At 41.6% G+C, this 22,446-nt stretch overlaps 1 protein-coding gene across 4 annotated transcripts in view; it reads right to left on the minus strand.

Moving 5' to 3' along the window:
* Positions 1–22,446, minus strand: part of bcar1 (BCAR1 scaffold protein, Cas family member) — a 191,361-nt gene that overhangs the window by 165,610 nt on the left and 3,305 nt on the right. The gene's annotated exons all lie outside the window — the stretch shown is intronic.

The raw sequence follows: 22,446 nt of genomic DNA on the forward strand, positions 1-22,446 counted from the left end.
TGGATCTGGTTCTGATGGAGTTTTTCTTTCCTTGTACTGATGGAGCTTTTTGCCAGGTTCGAAAGGAGTTTGGACCTGGTTCTGATAGAAGGTTCCTCCTGGTTCTGATGGGAGTGTGGGTCTGGTCCTGATGGAGAATTTCTCCTGGTTCTGATGGAGTTTGGGTCTGGTTTTGATGGAGATTTGTTCCTGGTTCTGCTGGAGTTTTTCTTTCCTTGTACTGATGGAGCTTTTTGCCAGGTTCTGAAGGAGTTTGGATCTGGTTCTGATAGAAGTTTTCTCCTGGTTCTGATTTGAGTTTGGACTTGGTTCTGGTGGAGGGTCCCTAACTGGTTCTGATGGAGTTTGGGTCCAGTTCTTGTGGAGATTTATTCGAGGTTCTGATGCTTCTTGGAACTGGTTCTGATAGAAGTTTCCTTCTGGTTCTGAATGAGTTTGGACCTGGTTCTGATAGTGGGTGACTAACTGGTCCTGATGGAGAATTGCTCCTGGTTTTGATGGAGTTTGGATCTGGTTCTGATGGAGTTTTTCTTTCCTTGTACCGATGGAGCTTTTTGCCAGGTACTGAAGGAGTTTGGACCTGGTTCTGATAGAAGGTTCCTCCTGGTTCTGATTGAGTTTGGACCTGGTTCTGATAGTGGATGACTAACTGGTCCTGATACAGAATTCCTCCTGGTTCTGATGGAGTTTGGGTCTGGTTCTGATGGAGATTTGTTCCTGGTTCTGCTGGAGTTTGGGTCTGGTTCTGATGGAGGGTTCCTAACTGGTTCTGATGAAGAATTCCTCCTGGTTCTGATTGAGTTTGGGTCTGGTTCTGAGGAATGTTGGACCTGGTTCTGATTGAGTTTGGACCTGGTTCTGATAGTGGGTGACTAACTGGTCCTGATACAGAATTCCTCCTGGTTCTGATGGAGTTTGGGTCTGGTTCTGATGGAGGGTTCCTAACTGGTTCTGATGGAGTTTGTGTCCGTTTCTGATGGAGATTTGTTCCTGGTTCTGCTGGAGTTTGGGTCTGGTTCTGATGGAGCTTTTTGCCAGGTTCTGAAGGAGTTTGGACCTGGTTCTGATAGAAGGTTCCTCCTGGTTCTGATTGAGTTTGGACCTGGTTCTGATAGTGGGTGACTAACTGGTCCTGATACAGAATTCCTCCTGGTTCTGATGGAGGGGTCTTAACTGGTTCTGATGGAGTTTGTGTCCGGTTCTGTTGGAGATTTGTTCCTGGTTCTGCTGGAGTTTGGATCTGGTTCTGATAGAAGTTTCCTCCTAGTTCTGATTTGAGTTTGCACTTGGTTCTGGTGGAGGGTCCCTAACTGGTTCTGATGGAGTTTGGGTCCAGTTCTTGAGGAAATTTATTCGAGGTTCTGATGCTTCTTGGAACTGGTTCTGATAGAGGTTTCTTTCTGGTTCTGCATGAGTTTGGACCTGGTTTTGATAGTGGGTGACTAACTGGTCCTGATGGAGATTTGCTCCTGGTTTTGATGGAGTTTGGATCTGGTTCTGATGGAGTTTTTCTTTCCTTGTACTGATGGAGCTTTTTGCCAGGTTCTGAAGGAGTTTGGACCTGGTTCTGATAGAAGGTTCCACCTGGTTCTGATTGAGTTTGGAGCTGGTTCTGATAGTGGGTGACTAACTGGTCCTGATACAGAATTCCTCCTGGTTCTGATGGAGGGTTCCTAACTGGTTCTGATGGATTTTGTGTCCGGTTCTGATGGAGATTTGTTCCTGGTTCTGCTGGAGTTTGGGTCTGGTTCTGATGGAGCTTTTTGCCAGGTTCTGAAGGAGTTTGGACCTGGTTCTGATAGAAGGTTCCTCCTGGTTCTGATTGAGTTTGGACCTGGTTCTGATAGTGGGTGACTAACTGGTCCTGATACAGAATTCCTCCTGGTTCTGATGGAGGGGTCTTAACTGGTTCTGATGGAGTTTGTGTCCGGTTCTGTTGGAGATTTGTTCCTGGTTCTGCTGGAGTTTGGATCTGGTTCTGATAGAAGTTTCCTCCTAGTTCTGATTTGAGTTTGGACTTGGTTCTGGTGGAGGGTCCCTAACTGGTTCTGATGGAGTTTGGGTCCAGTTCTTGTGGAGATTTATTCGAGGTTCTGATGCTTCTTGGAACTGGTTCTGATAGAGGTTTCTTTCTGGTTCTGCATGAGTTTGGACCTGGTTTTGATAGTGGGTGACTAACTGGTCCTGATGGAGATTTGCTCCTGGTTTTGATGGAGTTTGGATCTGGTTCTGATGGAGTTTTTCTTTCCTTGTACTGATGGAGCTTTTTGCCAGGTTCTGAAGGAGTTTGGACCTGGTTCTGATAGAAGGTTCCTCCTGGTTCTGATTGAGTTTGGACCTGGTTCTGATAGTGGATGACTAACTGGTCCTGATACAGAATTCCTCCTGGTTCTGATGGAGTTTTGAAGGAGTTTGGACCTGGTTCTGATAGAAGGTTCCTCCTGGTTCTGATTGAGTTTGGACCTGGTTCTGATAGTGGGTGACTAACTGGTCCTGATACAGAATTCCTCCTGGTTCTGATGGAGTTTGTGTCCGGTTCTGATGGAGGGTTCCTAACTGGTTCTGATGGAGTTTGTGTCCGGTTCTGATGGAGGGTTCCTAACTGGTTCTGATGGACATTGGATCTGGTTCTGATGGAGTTTTTTGTTCCTTGTACTGATGGAGCTTTTTGCCAGGTTCTGAACGGGTTTGGAACTGGTTCTGATATTGGGTGACTAACTGGTCCTGATACAGAATTCCTCCTGGTTCTGATGGAGTTTGGGTCTGGTTCTGATGGAGGGTTCCTAACTGGTTCTGATGGAGTTTGTGTCCGGTTCTGATACAGGTTTGTACCTGGTTCTGATACATGTTTGTACCTGGTTCTGATGGAGTTTTTCTTTCCTTGTAATGATGGAGCTTTTTGCCAGGTTCTGAAGGAGTTTGGACCTGGTTCTGATAGAAGGTTCCTCCTGGTTCTGATTGAGTTTGGACTTGGTTCTGATATTGGATGACTAACTGGTCCTGATACAGAATTCGTCCTGGTTCTGATGGAGTTTGGGTCTGGTTCTGATGGAGGGTTCTTAACTGCTTCTGATGGAGTTTGGGTCCAGTTCTTGTGGAGATTTATTCCAGGTTCTGAAGGAGTTTGGACCTGGTTCTGATAGAAAGTTCCTCCTGGTTCTGATTGAATTTGGACCTGGTTCTGATAGTGGGTGACTAACTGGTCCTGATACAGAATTCCTCCTGGTTCTGATGGAGTTTGTTTCCGGTTCTGATGGAAGGTTCCTAACTGGTTCTGATGGAGTTTTTCTTTCCTTGTAGTGATGGAGCTTTTTGCCAGGTTCTGAAGGAGTTTGGACCTGGTTCTGATAAAAGGTTCCTCCTGGTTCTGATTGAGTTTGGACTTGGTTCTGATAGTGGGTGACTAACTGGTCCTGATACAGAATTCCTCCTGGTTCTGATGGAGTTTGGGTATGGTTCTGATGGAGGGTTCTTAACTGCTTCTGATGGAGTTTGGGTCCAGTTCTTGTGGAGATTTATTCCAGGTTCTGAAGGAGTTTGGACCTGGTTCTGATAGAAAGTTCCTCCTGGTTCTGATTGAATTTGGACCTGGTTCTGATAGTGGGTGACTAACTGGTCCTGATACAGAATTCCTCCTGGTTCTGATGGAGTTTGTTTCCGGTTCTGATGGAAGGTTCCTAACTGGTTCTGATGGAGTTTTTCTTTCCTTGTAGTGATGGAGCTTTTTGCCAGGTTCTGAAGGAGTTTGGACCTGGTTCTGATAAAAGGTTCCTCCTGGTTCTGATTGAGTTTGGACTTGGTTCTGATAGTGGGTGACTAACTGGTCCTGATACAGAATTCCTCCTGGTTCTGATGGAGTTTGTTTCCGGTTCTGATGGAAGGTTCCTAACTGCTTCTGATGGAGTTTGGGTCCAGTTCTTGTGGAGATTTATTCCAGGTTCTGAAGGAGTTTGGACCTGGTTCTGATAGAAAGTTCCTCCTGGTTCTGATTGAATTTGGACCTGGTTCTGATAGTGGGTGACTAACTGGTCCTGATACAGAATTCCTCCTGGTTCTGATGGAGTTTGTTTCCGGTTCTGATGGAAGGTTCCTAACTGGTTCTGATGGAGTTTTTCTTTCCTTGTAGTGATGGAGCTTTTTGCCAGGTTCTGAAGGAGTTTGGACCTGGTTCTGATAAAAGGTTCCTCCTGGTTCTGATTGAGTTTGGACTTGGTTCTGATAGTGGGTGACTAACTGGTCCTGATACAGAATTCCTCCTGGTTCTGATGGAGTTTGGGTATGGTTCTGATGGAGGGTTCCTAACTAGCTCTGATGGAGTTTGTGTCCGGTTCTGATGGAGATCTGTTCCTGGTTCTGCTGGAGTTTGGACCTGGTTCTGATGAATGTTTCTCCTTGGCTCTTATAGAATTTGGACCTATTTCAGATGGAGGTTTGTACATGGTTCTGATGAAGATTTGTACCCTGTTCTGATAGAGTTTCCATCTGATTCTGATGGATTTTGGATAAGGTTCTGATGGAGTTTGGGTCTGGTTCTGATGGAGATTTGTTCCAGGTTCTGATGCGCTAACAGCCTATATGCCAAAGTCTATGAAATTGCCTTTTAAATTTAATCACTGTTGTCCAGCTGTTAGAACAGCAGTACATGCTGTTTAAGTACTCAACACAAAATGGCCGCCAGTAGTTGCCTCCTATGAAGATGATCAAAGGGTTAGGGGGTCGGGTCAGGTTTAGGCCATAGAAACGAATGAAAATGAATGGAAGTCAATGAAAAGTCCTCACAAAGATGGTAATCCATGAATGTGTGTGTGGGTGTGTGTGAGCGTGTGTGTGTGTGTCCGAGTATCAGACACAGAGTGAATGGAGGCAGAAACAAAGACAGAATCATATACAGACATAGACAGTAGGAGATACACAGAGCTATAAATAGAACAGTGAGGAATGAATCCGCCAATCAGCAAAGAGCGTCAGTGTAACTTGACACCTGCTGTTTCTCACTCACGCAGCACCTCACTCTCTGTCTCCCCTGGTCTAGGCATTATAACATGGAGGCGCATGCTCCCGAACAACTGGCCATAACTCTGAAACCGTAGGGGCGATCGATGTCATTCTTGGTCCGTTTTTATCAGAACGGACAGGAGATCGAGAATATTAACACGTTTTTGCTGAAAATATAATATTAAAGGCAAAACACTAGGTGAAAAGAAAGGGGAAAATGGAGAAAAACAGAACAATGCCTGAACATGATCTCAAACAACGTCTAATAACTCGGAAACTATAAGGGCTATCGATTTGATTCATACACCGTATGAATCAGCAGGCCTTGCTGAACAATCATGGAGCTTCTCAAGTTTCTACAAAAATCTGTCTGGGAGATGTGACCCTGTGAAAAAGTGTATAATTTTGACCATTTGTAAACTGGGTGAAGGTGCATTTTTCTCTCTCAAACAAAATTACGTCACGAGGAAACGATAAAAGGTATCCAAATAATCTTTGGACCGTAGGTATCAGCAGGGATCGGTGAACAATCCTGGAGATTTTCATGTGTCTACATGAATCCATGTAGGAGATATGACAGTGTAGAAATATGGATAATTTTGAAATTTTTCAATTTTAAGCGATTTTGGGAAGGATAGATTTGGTACTCCTAAACAAACCTTTTTTATGACAAAACGATAAAACTTATCAAAAAAATTCCTTCACTGTGAGTGCCAGCAAGGTCTGAAGATAAATCTGCACAAGGGTCATATCTCTAACTCGAACGGTTTACGAGAGGCGGCGATTCGAAAACATGTGACTTTAAGGATTTTTGCTCTGATTTTTTCTGAAATCCCTATAGATTTCCTATAGAGGGTGTGTTGACTTTGTGTTGCTTCGGGGCGTGTTGCCGGAAAACTATGTGTCCCACATCAATGAGGGTGACATTTTCTTAATCGCGAAAGAGATTCCTACGTTTTGATGTATAATTTGTATAGGTAGATTGAAAATTGAGCGAGTGAAGAGAGTTTGTTCGTTCTTTTTCAAGTTATTAAAAAACCTAGAGCATACACTCTAGCGACACGAATATTCCGTCATAGGATTACATTATAAAACTGAAAATCTGAAAAAATGTTTAAAAAGTTTGAAACCAAATTGTAGAAAAACTGTAAAAGATATCACAAAGTTGAATTAAACAGTAATAGCAGAAGGTTGTGAAAGCATTTTAAAAGTTGAATGGTGTTTCTAGCTGAAAGTATGCGGAAGTAGTTAAATGGCAAAAACAGTGAAGTTTTAGCAGAATTTTTGCCATTTTCCATTCATTCCTATGGGAGCAAAAAATTCATAAAAAGCTGAATATTTAAAAAAGTATAAAAGATATAAATACCAAAAGACATAGCCGGAAAGAGCAGAATGAGCAGAATATTGTAAAAGTTGAACGGCAGAAATAGCACAAAGTATGCAGAAGTAGTAGCGAATCAAAAAGTGTACGGAAGCAACCAGAATAATAATAATAATAATAATAATAATAATAATAATAAAGAATAATTCACACTAACTAGAAAATTTCGGAAGAAATTTAGACGGGGCCTGCCTCTTGGTGCGTGCTTCTGGGACCACAAGGTTTTTCTGGCCGTTGGGTTTAGCTATTTAAAAATCATTATGTATGCAGTAATCACCTTAAAAAATTACTAGTAACTCTGGAAGACTGAGGCTTTTATTTTGAAATTTTCAGTAAGCCTTATTTTAAATGGGCAACACTGGGTGAGCTCCAACATTAGTGTGAAGCTCAGTCCTGAAATGATCTATTGTTTAAAATGCAAAGGCTTTTATTTTGTAGAGCATGTTTTGTCTTATTTTGAAAGTCCAGCATGGCTGTACTTTCAGGTCTGGGTTAGTTGCATTGGTTAAATAGAACCCGCTTGCTATTTAAAAATCATTTTCTATGCTCTTGTCAGCTCACAAAATCCATATTAACTATGGGGGGTTGAGGCTTTTATTTTGAAAGTTTCAGTAAGCTTTATTTTAAAAGGCCAACATGGTCCTATTTCCAATACTGGGTGAGCTCCAAGAGTAGTGTGAAGCCCACTCCTGCAATCATCTATTGTTTAAAGGCTTTTATTTTGTAGAGCATGTTTTGTCTTATTTTGAAAGTCCAGCATGGTTGTCACTTCAGGTCTGGGTTATTTCTATTGGTTATATAGATCCTGCTTGCTATTTAAAAATCATTATGAATGCTATTATAAGCTTAAAAAATCATTATTAAGTATGGAAGGTGTGGGCCTTTATTTTGGAAGTTTCAGTAAGCCTGTTTCAAAGGACCAGCATAGTCCCATTCCCATCACTGGGGGAGCTCCAACAGTAGTGTGAAGCCCACTCCTGCAATCATCTATTGTTTAAAGGCTTTTATTTTGTAGAGCAGGTTTTGTCTTATTTTGAAAATAAAGCATGGCTGTACTTTCAGGTCTGAGTTATTTCTATTGGTTATATAGAACCTGCTTGCTATTGTAAAACCATTGTGTATGTTATTATAAGCTTTAAATAATCATTAATAAGCATGGAGGGTTGATGAAAGAAATTGACCTTTAGGGTCAATCACTGTTGTCTGGATGTTGGAACAGCAGTACATGCTGTTTAAGTTCCCCACACAACATGGCCGCCATGTAGTTGCCTCCTATGAAGATGGTCAAAGGGTTAGGGGTCGGGTGAGGTTTAAGCCATAGAAATGTCTGAAAATCAATGAAAGTCAATGCAAAGTCCTCAGAAAGATAGTAATCCATGCATGTGTGTGTGGGTGTGTGTCTGTGTGTGGGTGTGTGTGAGTGTGTGTGTCTGTGTGTGGGTGTGTGTGTGTGTGTGTGTGTGTGTCCCAGTGTGAGACACAGAGAGGCAGAAAGAAAGACAGAATCACATCCAGACATATACAGTAGGAGATACACAGAGCTATAAATAGAACAGTGAGGAATGAATCAGCCAATCAGCAAAGAGCGTCAGTGTAACTTGACACCTGCTGTTTCTCACTCACGCAGCACCTCACTCTGTGTCTCCCCTGGTCTAGGCTTTATAACATGGAGGCGCATGCTCCCGAACGAGCTATCCCTCGTCCCCAATCGTGGAGATTTTCATAGCTCTATGTCATTCACAGTATAAAATATGATTATGGAAATAAATGGTGTCACTCATGGATTACAGGTCAAGCTCTCATTGAAAATACATGGGAGAAGGCCTACAGAAATCTACTGACTCTTGGCGATCGAGAGTGTTTTGACAGAAATCTATGAGACTTAGAACAATTTTGAAATTATTGTGTGAAAGCAGAGGCCCGGCACTACAATCTGACCAAAAACTGAAAATTGTGACTGTAGAGCGAAATTTGTGGCCGTGAGTGCCAGTTGAAACTCATTTTTCCTGAAAAAATCCCCTCTTTTTACACTCTAGTAACTGCCATCTCCACTGTTAAGAGTGTGATTTTCTCGCAAACTTTGTGTCGCTTGGAGTCTAATTTTAGAGAAACTGTAGCAGTTATCAACAAACCGTTTTCATTTCTGAAGAGCCGGCGGATTTTCCTACAAACTGAAAGTCAAACTGTTTTTCTAGGTGAAAGTATGGCTATACAGTGCAGCCTCAAAAACAGTGAATTTTGAGGATTTCTTCGCCCCTGACTCCATTCATTCCTATGGGGATTTTGGGGGGTGGTTTTTCGTTAATTACGTCGCCATGGTAACTCGAAACGCCAATAAAAGTAATAGCACACCTCACGGGACCGAGCCGGTCGTTTTGATGTATATATTGTGGGGGTGCACGCAGCGGTTCGGGCCGCATTAATTTTGACGGAAGAAAAATAAAGATATAAAGAGTCCAGTTTAGAGGTGCATAGTAATAGGTGCCTGCCATGCATTGCATGGAGGCAGTGCATTGCATTGCAATGCAATGCACTGCTCTCCTATGCATTGCTATGGCAGGCCCCAATTAAAGCTGCAAGCAGCATTGGGCGGCCCTCGCAGCCAAGCACCGCTTGGCCTGTGTGGTGACCGCGGGAGCCTTGCACCTCTTCCTCCACGCCACTGAGGAGCCTGCCACTCCATTCCGCACGTTCCCAGTAGGTGACGCTGCAAGCCACCTTTCATACATTCTTTGGTCATGTTAAGTTCTGTTCTGGCAAGAAATGTTCCAAATTTGGCCGAAATACAACCTTCCCGATGAAAACTGCACTCACTTGTTAGTTAGTGGGCGGGGCTAAAGTAATATCGTCAATTGATTGTGGCAACATGTTCTTCATTGATCCATGATGATGTATACTACATTTAAAGTGGATGCGATGATGTATGAGGGAGATGCTCTATCTCCCTCTACTTAAAATGTCCTAGGGGCGCTGTTGATCCAAAGTCCAATGTAATCTAATAGAGTTTTTTAGGGGCTGACAAAGATGAAGCTTATTCAGTTTGGAGTGAATCTGACCTTCCATATGGAAGCTACACTCATTTGCATATTAGTGGGTGGGGCTAAAGTGATGTAATGTGTTCACTGTGTCAACATGTCCAGATCTGATCCATGATGATGTACAGTAAGTTTGAAGTGGATCCGATCGGGCATGAGGGATCTAGAGCCCTTGATGTGTCGTAGGGGGCGCCGTTGAGGCAAATTCATATGTAATGTAATAGAGCTGTTTAGGGGCTGACAAATATCAACCATATTCAGTTTGGAGTAAATCTGCCAATGCATGTGTAAATTAGAGGCAAACGTATCGCCATGGCGTCACATCAGACTTCGCCACGCCGCCAAGCCCACACCCTACAGCCAAACCTGTCAGTACTGGAGACCAAGTTAGACCATCGTGTTATCTGTCATTGGAGAAGGTCTCATGTTGATTAGTTGAAGGAGATCAAATATGGGCCACACTAAGTGAAACATGACACTTTGTCTTCTGAGGGGGCGTGGCTTCAATGATGTCAGCAGTTGATCATTGAATATTGTTCCAGTTATCATATGGATAAATCCCAGAAGGTTTCATGTGTCTGTGACTTTCTTTGTAGAAAGTATAAGAGTTTCGTGTTTCATGGTGAGAAGTCAGATTTTGAGGCTTAGCCACACCCACATACTTTCATGTAGCAACAAGCTTTTGATAACTTTTGTTCCCCAGTGCCTTAAGACTATACTCATTGATTTCGAAGTCTGTAAGTCCAAAGCTGTATGAGGTGTTCGCTCAGATTCGACGTGTGTAAACGAAAGAAAATGGCGTCTCTAATCCAAAATGGCCGACTTTCTGTGTGGTTTGGACAATGGGTCCAAGAGACTTTGTTGCAGGTCCTGAGAAGTTACATAGGTGTACTGAATTTCATAAACCTTGGACATAGTATGCCTTGGGGCTGGTTGTTTTAGTGGTCCTAGAGGGCGCTGTGGAGCAATTAGGCCACGCCCACCATTTCTTTCACTGGAAATCCTTAGGGACCAGCATCAATCATATTGAGTGTGGTGGCGATCAGCTAAGAAATGTGGAAATCAGAGGCAAATGTAAGGCCATGGCGTGACGTCTCTCCTCGCCACGCTGCCACGGACACACGCTCCCACCTAAAGTCTTTGTGTTCCAAACCAACTTAGACCATCTTGTTATCTGTCACTGGGGACAGTTTCGTGTTGATTAGGTGACGGGGGTGAAATGTGGACCTTTCACAGTAAAACATGACACTTCCTGTTCTCAGGGGGCGGGGCTTAAATGATGGCAGGATGTGACCATTGAATATTGTTCAGGGCCAGATGTGGATCAATACCAGAATGTTTTGTGTGTCTGCAACTTTCCTTGTAAGACCTATAAGAATTTAAATTTTTTTGGTAAGTCGTCACACTTTGAGGCCTGGCTCCGCCCCCTCAGCATGCTCAAAAATGCACAATTTCGATAACTTTAGATCCCCCATCCCTTCTGAGCAAACTGACCACATTTTGAGGCGATCAATCAAAATCTCTAGGAGGAGTTCGATCAAATACGGAGGCCATAAACGGCAAAAATGGGGTCAAAATCGAAACTTCAATCCAAGTTGGCCGACTTCCTCTTTGTTGTAGGATGCGGGTGCAAGAGAGTTTTAGTTAAGTCTTGTGGAGTTCTACAAGTGTACCAATTTTCATAACTGTACGATAAAGTAAGGTCAATGCAGAGGCTTTTTTGAAATTTTCAGGGGGGCGCTGTTGAGCCATTTTTATTGTGACTTTTGCGAAACCTTTAAAATACATAAATTTTCACCACGACTGATGGCTCCGCCAAATTTGCTGACTTTTTGAATATGTTAAATCCGCGAAAAAAGCGATTCATTTATTGCTTGAATAATAATAATTAAAGCTGCAAGCAGCCTTGAAGGCCCTCGCACCTCAGCGCAACTCGGCGTGTGCAGCGACCGCGGGAGCCTGGCATCGCCTCCTACAGACGATGACAGCGCTTCACTTCAACATGTCGCCAGTAGGTGGTACTGTGAGCAACATGTCATATGATCTTTGGTCATGCAGAGTTTCGGTCTGGCAAAAAGCATTCAAAATTTGGAGTAAATCAGACCTTCCATATGGAAGCTACACTCATTTATTTGTTAGTGGGCGGGGCTAAAGTGATGTCATCTATTGACTGTGTCAACATGTCCATCATTAAGTCATGATCATGTATACTACATTTGAAATGGATCTGATGATGTATGAGGGACATATAGCCGTTGAAGTGTCCTAGGGGGTGCTATTGATCAAAATTTCAATGTAATCCAGTAGAGCTGTTTGGGGACAGACAAACATCAACCATATTTATTTAGGAGTGAATTGGACCATGCATGTGTAATTTATAGCGAAACGTATGGCCGTGGCATGACATCACAATACGCCACGCCATCATAGCCACACCCTCCAGCTAAAGCAGCCAGTACTGGTGACTGTCGAAGACCATGATGTTATCTGTTGCTTGGGATAGTTTCACGTTGATTAGGTGAAGAACATCAAACATTGATTCTGTAAAGGAAAACCTGACACTTCCTGTTCTCAGGGGGCGGGGCTTCGATGATGTCAGCATCTGACCAGTGAATATTGTTCAGGCCTAGAGGCAGATCAATCTCAGAAGGTTTCATGTGTCTGTGAGTTTCCTTTTAGGAGCTATGTCAATTTAGTATTTTTTGGTGAGAAGTCATATTTTGAGGCGTGGCCACGCCCACACGCTTTCATGTATCAAAAAGCTTTTGATAACTCGGGCCTAATAAAGAGAAACAGGAACACTATAAGTCTAAATGTCTTATATTCTAGGTTCTTCAAAGTAGCCACCTTTTGCTTTGATTACTGCTCCACACACTCTTGGCATTCTGTTGATGAGCTTCAAGAGGTAGTCACCTGAAATGGTTTTCCAACAGTCTTGAAGGAGTTCCTTGACTGGGGAGGCCAGGTCATCTGACGCAGCACACCATCACCCTCCTTCTTGGTCAAATAGCCCTTACACAGCCTAGAGGTGGGTTTTGGTTCATTGTCCTGTTGAAAAATAAATGATGGTCCAACTAAACACAAACCGGATGGAATACCATGCCACTGCAAGATGCTGTGGTAGCCATGCTGGTTCAGTATGCCTTCAATTTTGAATAAATCCCCAACAGTGTCACCAGCAAAGCACCCCCACACCATCACACCTCCTCCTCCATGCTTCACGGTGGGAACCAGGCGAGTAGAGTCCATCCGTTCACCTCTTCTATGCCGCACAGACACGGTGGTTGGAACCAAAGATCTCAAACTTGGACTCATCAGACCAAAGCACAGATTTCCACTGGTCTAATGTCCATTCCTTGTGTTCTTTAGCCCAAACAAGTCTCTTCTGCTTGTTGCCTGTCCTCAGCAGTGGTTTCCTAGCAACTATTTTACCACCTAGAACCTGTAACCTGTAACTCTATGCGTTACATTAACGCTCAGCATGGACTCCTGCTTTACTTGCACTGCCATACTTGCACAATGATCACTTGCACTGTTGTATTGCTCTTACATTTTATACTGCTCTATACTTACTCTCACTCACTTAAAACTGTTCACATATATTTATATTATATTGTAGATATGTTTATACTGTTTAATTTGTATTGTATTGCACCGACTACGCCAAAACAAATTCCTTGTATGTCCAAAAACGTACTTGGCAATAAAGCTTTTCTGATTCTGATTCTGATTCACACAGTCTCTGCTTAAGAGTTGTTCTAGAGATGTGTCTGCTGCTAAAACTCTGTGTGGCATTGACCTGTTCTCTAATCTGAGCTGCTGTTAACCTGCGATTTCTGAGGCTGGTGACTCGGATGAACTTACTGTCCGCAGCAGAGGTGACTCTTGGTCTTTCTTTCCTGGGGCGGTCCTCATGTGAGCCAGTTTCTTTGTAGCGCTTGATGGTTTTTGCGACTGCACTTGGGGACACTTTCAAAGTTTTCCCAATTGTTCGGACTGACTGACCTTCATTTCTTAAAGTAATGATGGCCACTCATTTTTCTTTACTTAGCTGCTTTTTTCCTGCCATAATACAAATACTAACAGTCTATTCAGTAGGACTATCAGCTGTGTACTGTATCCATCTCCTGCACAACACAACTGATGGTCCCAACCCCATTTATAAGGCTTGAAATCCCACTTATTAAACCTGACAGGGCACACCTGTGAAGTGAAAACCATTTCAGGTGACTACCTCTTGAAGCTCATCAACAGAATGCCAAGAGTGTGTGGAGCAGTAATCAAAGCAAAAGGTGGCTACTTTGAAGAAACTAGAATATAAGACATATTTTCTGTTGTTTTTTACCTTTTGGTTTAGTATATAATTCCACGTGTTAATTCATAGTTTTGATGCCTTCAGTGTGAGGCTACAATATTCATAGTCATGAAAATCTTTGAATGAGAAGGTGTGTCCAAACTTTTGGTCTGTACTGTAAGTGTTCCTATTTGTCATCTGCAACATGGATAAATAGCACACCTGTTAAAAACCCCCGTATGTTTAGTAATTGCTCTTTACATCAGCAATAATCTTAAATGATAAAAACAAATCATGTATTATAATATAACTTTCTGTTACTAGACAACTATTACCCTTCAGTGGGGTATTGACATGCTTTGAATCATTACAAGTTTAATATAAAAAATTGCATTAGAACTGCACAATGTATTGAGTTGCTATCATCACTCAGAGCAAAATAACAATTGCAAAGACCTGCTTAAGTGACCTTAGCTACTAAGATCAAAAGGATCTGTAGAGTTTTAAGGGCAGTGTGATGATGGAAAAGAAAGAGAGCTTTTTTCCCTAAAATCACATAACCCTAGATTTTAACTAACAATTGTCAGGTCAATATGAAGAAACTATGTAACTAGAGTGTATCTCAAATTAAACAGTGCTGCTTACTTTCACATAAGGTAAATACAGATAATTAGTGTAAATAAATAAAAAGAAGTGATGAAGGTTAGACAATATGAAACATTTCTTTGTGCACATTTGTTGAGGAATAATAAAAGTTAAATAAGTGTTGCTTCAGATCTCCATAAAATACAGCATAAAACTAGATTGTATTTTTAAATACATGTTGGAATAGTCATCAGATCATTATGTCTACTTAGACAAATGTGTTGGTACCCTTCCACAATGAAAAACAGAACCATGTCTGAATTAACTTCAAACTGACACAAATCAGACTTTGCCTTAATTACTGACTAAGTTCAATATTTCATCAAGTTAGTTATCAACAAAAGTAACATGGAAAACAAAAGTGGTAAGTTCAGTATTTCCTGCATTGATCACTGCAGACAAGCAATATCTGAACTTTACCGTTTGGGCCCCTCTTCCATAGCAAATTGCTCAAAACTGTCCAAGGTGTAAAGGTTGTACCACAGAGGACTAGTAAGATAAAGAACTGGGCTCATGGATAGCCTTTCATTATGTTTTTTCTTGGCCATTTATGAATGTTTTAAGTTATCCTGTTGAACATGTATGGAACCTTCAGTTTTGTCTCATCAGGTCACAGGATTTTCTCTCAGTACTTTGGGATGTTTCAACATACATTTTGGTGAAGTCCAGTCTGGCTTCTTGTTTGCAAATCTCTCCAGAGGGTCCTTCTATTGAACCAGTCATGGCTCAGAATACAACAAATGGTAAGATCAGACAGTGGTGTACATTGACTTTGGTGTTCAGCTTGAAAGGCTTTGGATGGTTTCCTTGGCTGTTTTACCATCCTCATTGTCTGTCTGATCATCCTGTAGTTCCATTTCCTCTTGTTTCCACAGCTGGGAGATGTTCTTGTTGCTTTTATCTTTAACATGGAGACCTATAATATTCTTTCTGAGGTCCTCAGACAGCTCCCAATTATTTATATTTATTTAATAATTTAAATAAATAATCTATTTAATAATCCCAAACTACCCAGTGGTATGTTGGCTCCCTTTAAACAGGCTGAATGGTTAATGAAAAACTTAAAAGCATCTGTGATACTAAGTATAGTATACTCGGTGGCGACGATTGTATGGCAGCCTCACTTCTGTCAGTCTGCCCCAGGGCAGCTGTAGCTATAATGTAGACTACCACTATCAGTGAATGAATGGGGGATGACTGATTGTAGTGTAAAGTGCTTTGGGGTCCTTGGACTTGATAAAGCGCCAAGTACATACAGGACATTTACCATTTATTTCCAGATACCCTTTTTCACCTGCTGTTATTCCTTCAGTTTCTCTGTATTCCCAACATCCATTAACTCCTCCATATTGTTCTTCCCCCACATATGCTTCATAGTCCCTCTTACTGCCCTGTATCACTTTATTGTCATGAAAATGCACACACACACACACACACACAAAAACACACACACACACACACTCCTAGGAGAAATTTAGAGAGACTAATTACCCTAACCTTACATGCATGCTTGCAAACTGGATGCAAAGGGAGAACAAGCAGAAAAGCTGCAGAAAAACATCAGGCAGGGATTTGAACTCAGAACCTTATTGCTGCAGGGTAAAAGTGCTACCATCTGTGCCAACATGCAAAATTCCAGTTTGGATGACAAAAAAGGAATGAATGTTGCAACGGTAGGGGTAGGGCTTAGGGGGCAACAGGGTGACTTGGAGCTCAGCATCAGTTCCACAGAGTACTTTAACCTAGACAGAGATTATTTAGCCTCAAACTGAGCAGCTCTGATCCTAATGTTAGATTACAAATTTTTGTTAGGTCCACCTGTCAGTGGGTCATAACACACACCAGAAGTAAAAACAAGTACTATCAGAATATCCAGCACCATACAGACACCGCTATTTCCACTGCAGGCAAATGTGGCCCAAATCTAAGTTTTTGGGGATCAAGTGATCATGTCAGGCAGTTTAAAGCAAGTGGGAACGCTCAGAAATGGCTCAAATGTGATTTTTTCAAGTCACATTTGAGCCACATTCATATGTGGTCCTGAATCCAACTTGTATCTGATATTTTGGAATGGGACTTCAGTGGGAACAACCAAGGCGGATTAAATGTGACTTTGACGTTACTTTCCGTCGCATTCTTCACAATTTTGTGCAGCCCAACAGGAAACGTTAGCAGTTAGCAAAACAGACAGGAGGCTAGAATCGTACTGCACAGTGGAGAGACAGCGAGACGTTTGAGCCCGTTAATAAAATGAAATAAAACTTTATTCAAGCCTAATTGAAAGGCTCATAGGAACCGTCTGGATGTGGGACGTAGTTTGTATTGTAAAATTTGTATGAAGTGTTCAAACAGAGGACGTTAAAATTCTACTGAGGTTACCAAGCATGTGATGATCTGCCCCTGAAATCTAGTCCGCTGCCTGTGTAGCTGAGAGGAGAGGCGCTGACATATATGATTAAAAGTTGTCCTCAACATGAATAAGTTCTGAATAAACTCAGTCTCTGTAAAGTTGTTAACATCCCTGCCCCACCATTGCTGGCTGTGTCTCTGCATCCAAAGAGTTTGTTGTGTTGAACTCGCAGTCAGATCTCCCTAAAACGGAACAATAAAGAGTTTCACTCTCCTTTTATTCAAGTGTTTCCCGCACAGCACCCGCTGACACAATAAATGGCTTCTGTTGTGCTCTTAAACCATAACACCTATTTCTCCTTGTTTACTGTTGTGCTGCGCTTGACGATGCCCTTCTTGTTCTTATGCGCATGCGGGTCAGTTTGGAGCCACAAACATTTCATACTAAAGTCAGATATAGGCAAAATTTACAAAGTAATGGGAATGACCACACAAAAAAATCAGATTGCTGAAAAAATTGGATTTGAGCATTAAGACCTGAAGAGGGAACATAGCCAAAGACATTTCACTACATCTTAGACCCTTAAACTCATACATAAGCCCACATACTATTTGCTTGGTATCATACACAAGCAAATAGATTATGACCCCTCAGCTGCCTGTTGATTTACTTCCATGGAGATCAGATTGCTGTTTTTAATGTGAGAAGCCATTTTTATTGTACAACACAGTCGGAGCATGAAACCATTCATGCCAAGTGCACTAATATGTGGTGTGATTTTTTTCTTTGAACTTTGATGTAAGCTGTTGAGTAAATGAAGTTGACAAAAGTGATCACACCCTGGACATGGACCTATTGAGCTGTAGTCTTCAGGAAAGAGACTCAGAGACCTGCAACAAAAACACCTGGGCTTAACTGTTTCTTTTCTCACAATCCATCTACCAACCTCTTAAGCCCTATCCCCCAATACCAGGGGAGGGATTTTACCTTTTTATCCAACATTCATTGCTCTATGTTCCTTTAGTTAAACATAGACATGTATGGTATCCTCTAACACGTCAGACTCTCAGCTAAAAGCTGACATAAACCATTTCTATGAACACCAAACAGTTACAACTACAAGCAGTTAAATCAGAAAGTAAACAGATTCCACAAAATGTTATCATCACAAATCTCAGTCTGAGCTGCTCCCCCCACAGCTTCTACACAAACAAACAGCATGTTTGCAGACAACAGAGAGCTTACAGATTTCAAAAATATGTTTTGTCACAATCTGTCCAGGATTTACTCAACCAGCAACAAAAAAAAAAGACCGGAATAATCTCTAGCAATTGAAAAACATTATCGAAAAACTTTCTTACTGTCATAATTTTCTTCCCCAAGTCTATAATGTTATTTTGTGGTATTTACTCATCAACTACGTGTCATCTCCTAGTGTACTTTGCAAGCAATTTCCTGTTGACATTCTGCTTTCAGGTTCGGATACAAGGAACTGATTCACTTAGTCTGCGTCACAGGTCTTCGTCTCTCTTCAGTTGGTGATTGGTGGGACTGCGTGAACGTGTTTAGTATTTACTTGATTCTGTTGGCTCTATGGATTAAAAGGAAGGGTGATTTGTGCAATTCGGACCAACCAAACTCGAGTTACCGCTCTGCGTAAAGCTGTTAGTCAGTGAATATGCTGTTGGAACGAAAGAGCAGTTTCTCAGTGTTTTACTAAAAATCTAAACAAAATAACGGTAATTTAAAAAAAGAAAATGTTAAACCATTTTAGACATATAGAAAAAGGTTTATTGAGTTTTGCAAGTAAAAACACAATTTTTTGTAAATGGTGCCAGCATTTGCCAACTAGCTGCGCCATACTGTGCCAATGGGTAAAACGCCTAGTTATGTCTTTACTAAAAGCTCTGTAACTTTGCTTTACTTTACCTCAGCTGCATGAATCTTTGCACAGGTAATGCCCACAAGTGGATTTAGGGTTTTCGAAAGTTTGTAGCCTTATTCATGATATTTCTAAAAGGTTCATATACTGTATAATGCAGAAAATCTTTTGGTGGGGGAAAAAATCGTTTTTTTCTGTGTTCCATCCTCATTATCTCTGGAACAATAGTAGCTACTGTGATATTTGCACTTCTGATGGCATCTCCTAAGTGTTAGCTTTAATTTAATACCAAGATTATTTCAAGAGTTTAATTGCTGAGAAAAACTCAATTAGATTTGGGCATGTTATTTCAAGCACAAACTTCACGAAACCCCTTGGGGCTTATTAAAAACATCTGGGCCTGTATTCATAAAGATTCTCAGAGTCGTCTCAGAGAGCTCCCAACTCCTAGCTTAAGAGTGATTCAGCTCGTTGCTGAGAGCGACTCTGATCCGAGCGAACAGCTTTCTCCAAGATTTATCCCATTTCACCCCTGAGTCCAGGAACCGCAACCTGCCTGCGATCCTGTGTAAGGATCACATCCAGTCTGTGATTCAGCTCACGTAACATCTCAGTCTGAGTGCTGATCGCCCTGAAGATCCCATCATACATGCCAGGCAGCCTTACAATTGCCAGAACAGCTGCTGACACTCTCCGAATTTCTCAATATGCCATGTAACCGCTGACTCCAAAAAGCAGAAATCCTGATATCAAACATCCAATTATATACACATCTTCCACATCCTCGACTGACATTATCGACAAACACACAATCCTCCACTTCTGCCAGGAGTCCATTGTGTATCCAGAGAAAAACGTCCAGTCCGGACAAGTTGGGCTCTCCTTCACCCTGTCTTCTCCTTGAGAAAATTTGATCAATTGCATTGAGAGACCAGCTGACCAAATCCATAACTAAGAATTTGGAAGATATGCAAGAAGAGGCTCCAAAGACAAGACACAGAGCTGAAGCAGGGCAGATATGGGAGGGGGTGGGAGACAGAGAAAAAGCGTCCTCCTCCACCGAGAGCAGAAAGAAAGAGCACAGGATCTTTCAGCAGCTTAGTGATGAGAGCAAGTTTGTTCAGTGAAATATATTAATCATCATTAAAATGTATCATTTATTTAGGTAATTTGCATTTTATTTGATTTTTACATGTTTTGAAATTTATTTCAAGAGATTGTAAAGAGCACTAAATTGCTTTTTTTACTGAGGGTTTTTAAATATGCAGTACAGACCAAACGTTTGGACACACCTCATTCAAAGAGTTTTCTTTATTTTCATGGCTATGAATATTGTAGCTTCACACTGAAGGCATCAAAACTATGAATTAACACATGTGGAATTATATACTGAACAAAAAAGTGTGAAACAACTGAAAATATGTCTTATATTCTAAGTTCTTCAAAGTTGCCACCTTTTGCTCTGATTACTGCTCCGCACACTCTTGGCATTCTGTTGATGAGCTTCAAGAAGGTATTCACCTGAAATGGTTTTCCAACAGTCTTGAAGGAGTTCCTTGACTGGGGAGGCCAGGTCATCTGACGCAGCACCCCATCACCCTCCTTCTTGGTCAAATAGCCCTTACACAGCCTGGAGGTGGGTTTTGGGTCATTGTCCTGTTGAAAAATAAATGATGGTCCAACTAAACACAAACCGGATAGAATACCATGCTGCTGCAAGATGCTGTGGTAGCCATGCTGGTTCAGTATGCCTTCAATTTTGAATGAATCCCCAACAGTGTCACCAGCAAAGCACCCCCACACCATCACACATCCTCCTCCATGCTTCACGGTGGGACCCAGGCATGTAAAGTCCATCCACCTCTTGTGCGCCGCACAAAGACACGGTGGTTGGAACCAAAGATCTCAAACTTGGACTCATCAGACCAAAGCACAGATTTCCACTGATCTAATGTCCATTCCTTGTGTTCTTTAGCCCAAACAAGTCTCTTCTGCTTGTTGCCTGTCCTCAGTAGTGGTTTCCTAGCAGCTATTTTACCATGAAGGCCTGATTCACACAGTCTCTTCTTAAGAGTTGTTCTAGAGACGTGTCTGCTGCTAGAACTCTGTGTGGCATTGACCTGTTCTCTAATCTGAGCTGCTGTTAACCTGCGATTTCTGAGGCTGGTGACTCGGATGAACTTATCGTCCGCAGCAGAGGTGACTCTTGGTGTTCCTTTCCTGGGGCGGTCCTCATGTGAGCCAGTTTCTTTGTAGTGCTTGATGGTTTTTGCGACTGCACTTGGGGACACTTTCAAAGTTTTCCCAATTGTTCGGACTGACTGACCTTCATTTCTTAAAGTAATGATGGCCACTCGTTTTTCTTTACTTAGCTGCTTTTTTCCAGCCATAATACAAATTCTAACAGTCTATTCAGTAGGACTATCAGCTGTGTACTGTATCCACCTCCTGCACAACACAACTGATGGTCCCAACCCCATTTATAAGGCTTGAAATCCCACTTATTAAACCTGACAGGGCACACCTGTGAAGTGAAAACCATTTCAGGTGACGACCTCTTGAAGCTCATCAACAGAATGCCAGGAGTGTACGTAGCAGTAATCAAAGCAAAAAAGTGGCTACTTTGAAGAACCTAGAATACAAGACATATTTTCAGTTGTTTCACACTTTTTTGTTCAGTATATAATTCCACATGTGTTAATTCATAGTTTTGATGCCTTCAGTGTGAAGCTACAATATTCATAGTCATGAAAATAAAGACAACTCTTTGAATGAGGTGTGTCCAAACCTTTGGTCTGTACTGTATATCATTTTACTTTTATATAAATGCTTTGTTAGTTATTTTAAGACAAAGTTTAGGCCGATAGTATAAGGGAAACTCCATGTTAATGAAAATTCACTGTTCTCCAAGTGCTAGAAATACTGTTTTTCCAAACTTAAGGGGTAATCATTTAAATAATCATAATTTCAATAGTGAGGAAAATATTCATAACATTTTCATAACTGAGCAGCCCTGATATTTATCCCTGCTGTGGATGTTTATCAGGTTTATTAGGGCTGCATTCCACTTCTGCATGTGTCTTTGTTGGTTCTTAGGTAAATTGTGTCCAAACCCAGAAGTTCATCAAAGTGGAATGCAGTCCTTGATAACACACCTGCTTTATGTAAATCAAAACATATATATACATAGATATATTTTGCCCCAAACAGAGTTTTTGGAGGTCAGTCTTAGTATGCTTTTCTAAGTCAGCTTTAGTCAGTTAAGATTACTAATAAAAGTCCGGACAATTGCTTAAAGGCGCACAAAACTGTATCTTACTGCAGATTTTTCTGACTACACACAGTCAACTACAATCCTCAATAAAAATGTTTTTGGCTCATGATATTTTAATCTGTAGCATTTTGCTAAACTAGTATGCTAGTGTTAGCGTTTTCCTCACTGTTTCGATTTGACTCGCTAATTCGGCACTATACAAAGCTCTCCTCTACACAGCTGGCTTTTAGAGCAAAGCACATATCAGGGTGCATGACACAGACAGACAGGAGGATGCAGGAGTCAATAAGTCTCTCTTTCACGGTAAACCGCAGGATAAAACATGCTTATAAATTAGGCTAAAGAATTTCCTATCTCCTAGCCTGTGAAATGTAAATTTCATCTGTACTTGCCCATGAGGGTCTGCTAGGCCTCTCTGTGGACCTCGGTGTGCAGCCACGATTTTTGTGACCGCATTGGCTGTACATACAGGCAAGGACAATAGTCCAGGTCAGAGGATGGTGCCAAACAGAGTGAATACAAAAACAATGGGTGAAATCATGAAACGTAGAAGAAAACCAACAATAAAGTTTGTTTTAAAGAAATATAGG

The sequence above is a fragment of the Girardinichthys multiradiatus genome, chromosome 2, assembly GCF_021462225.1.
Source record: "Girardinichthys multiradiatus isolate DD_20200921_A chromosome 2, DD_fGirMul_XY1, whole genome shotgun sequence".
NCBI classification, from domain to species: Eukaryota; Metazoa; Chordata; class Actinopteri; order Cyprinodontiformes; family Goodeidae; genus Girardinichthys; species Girardinichthys multiradiatus.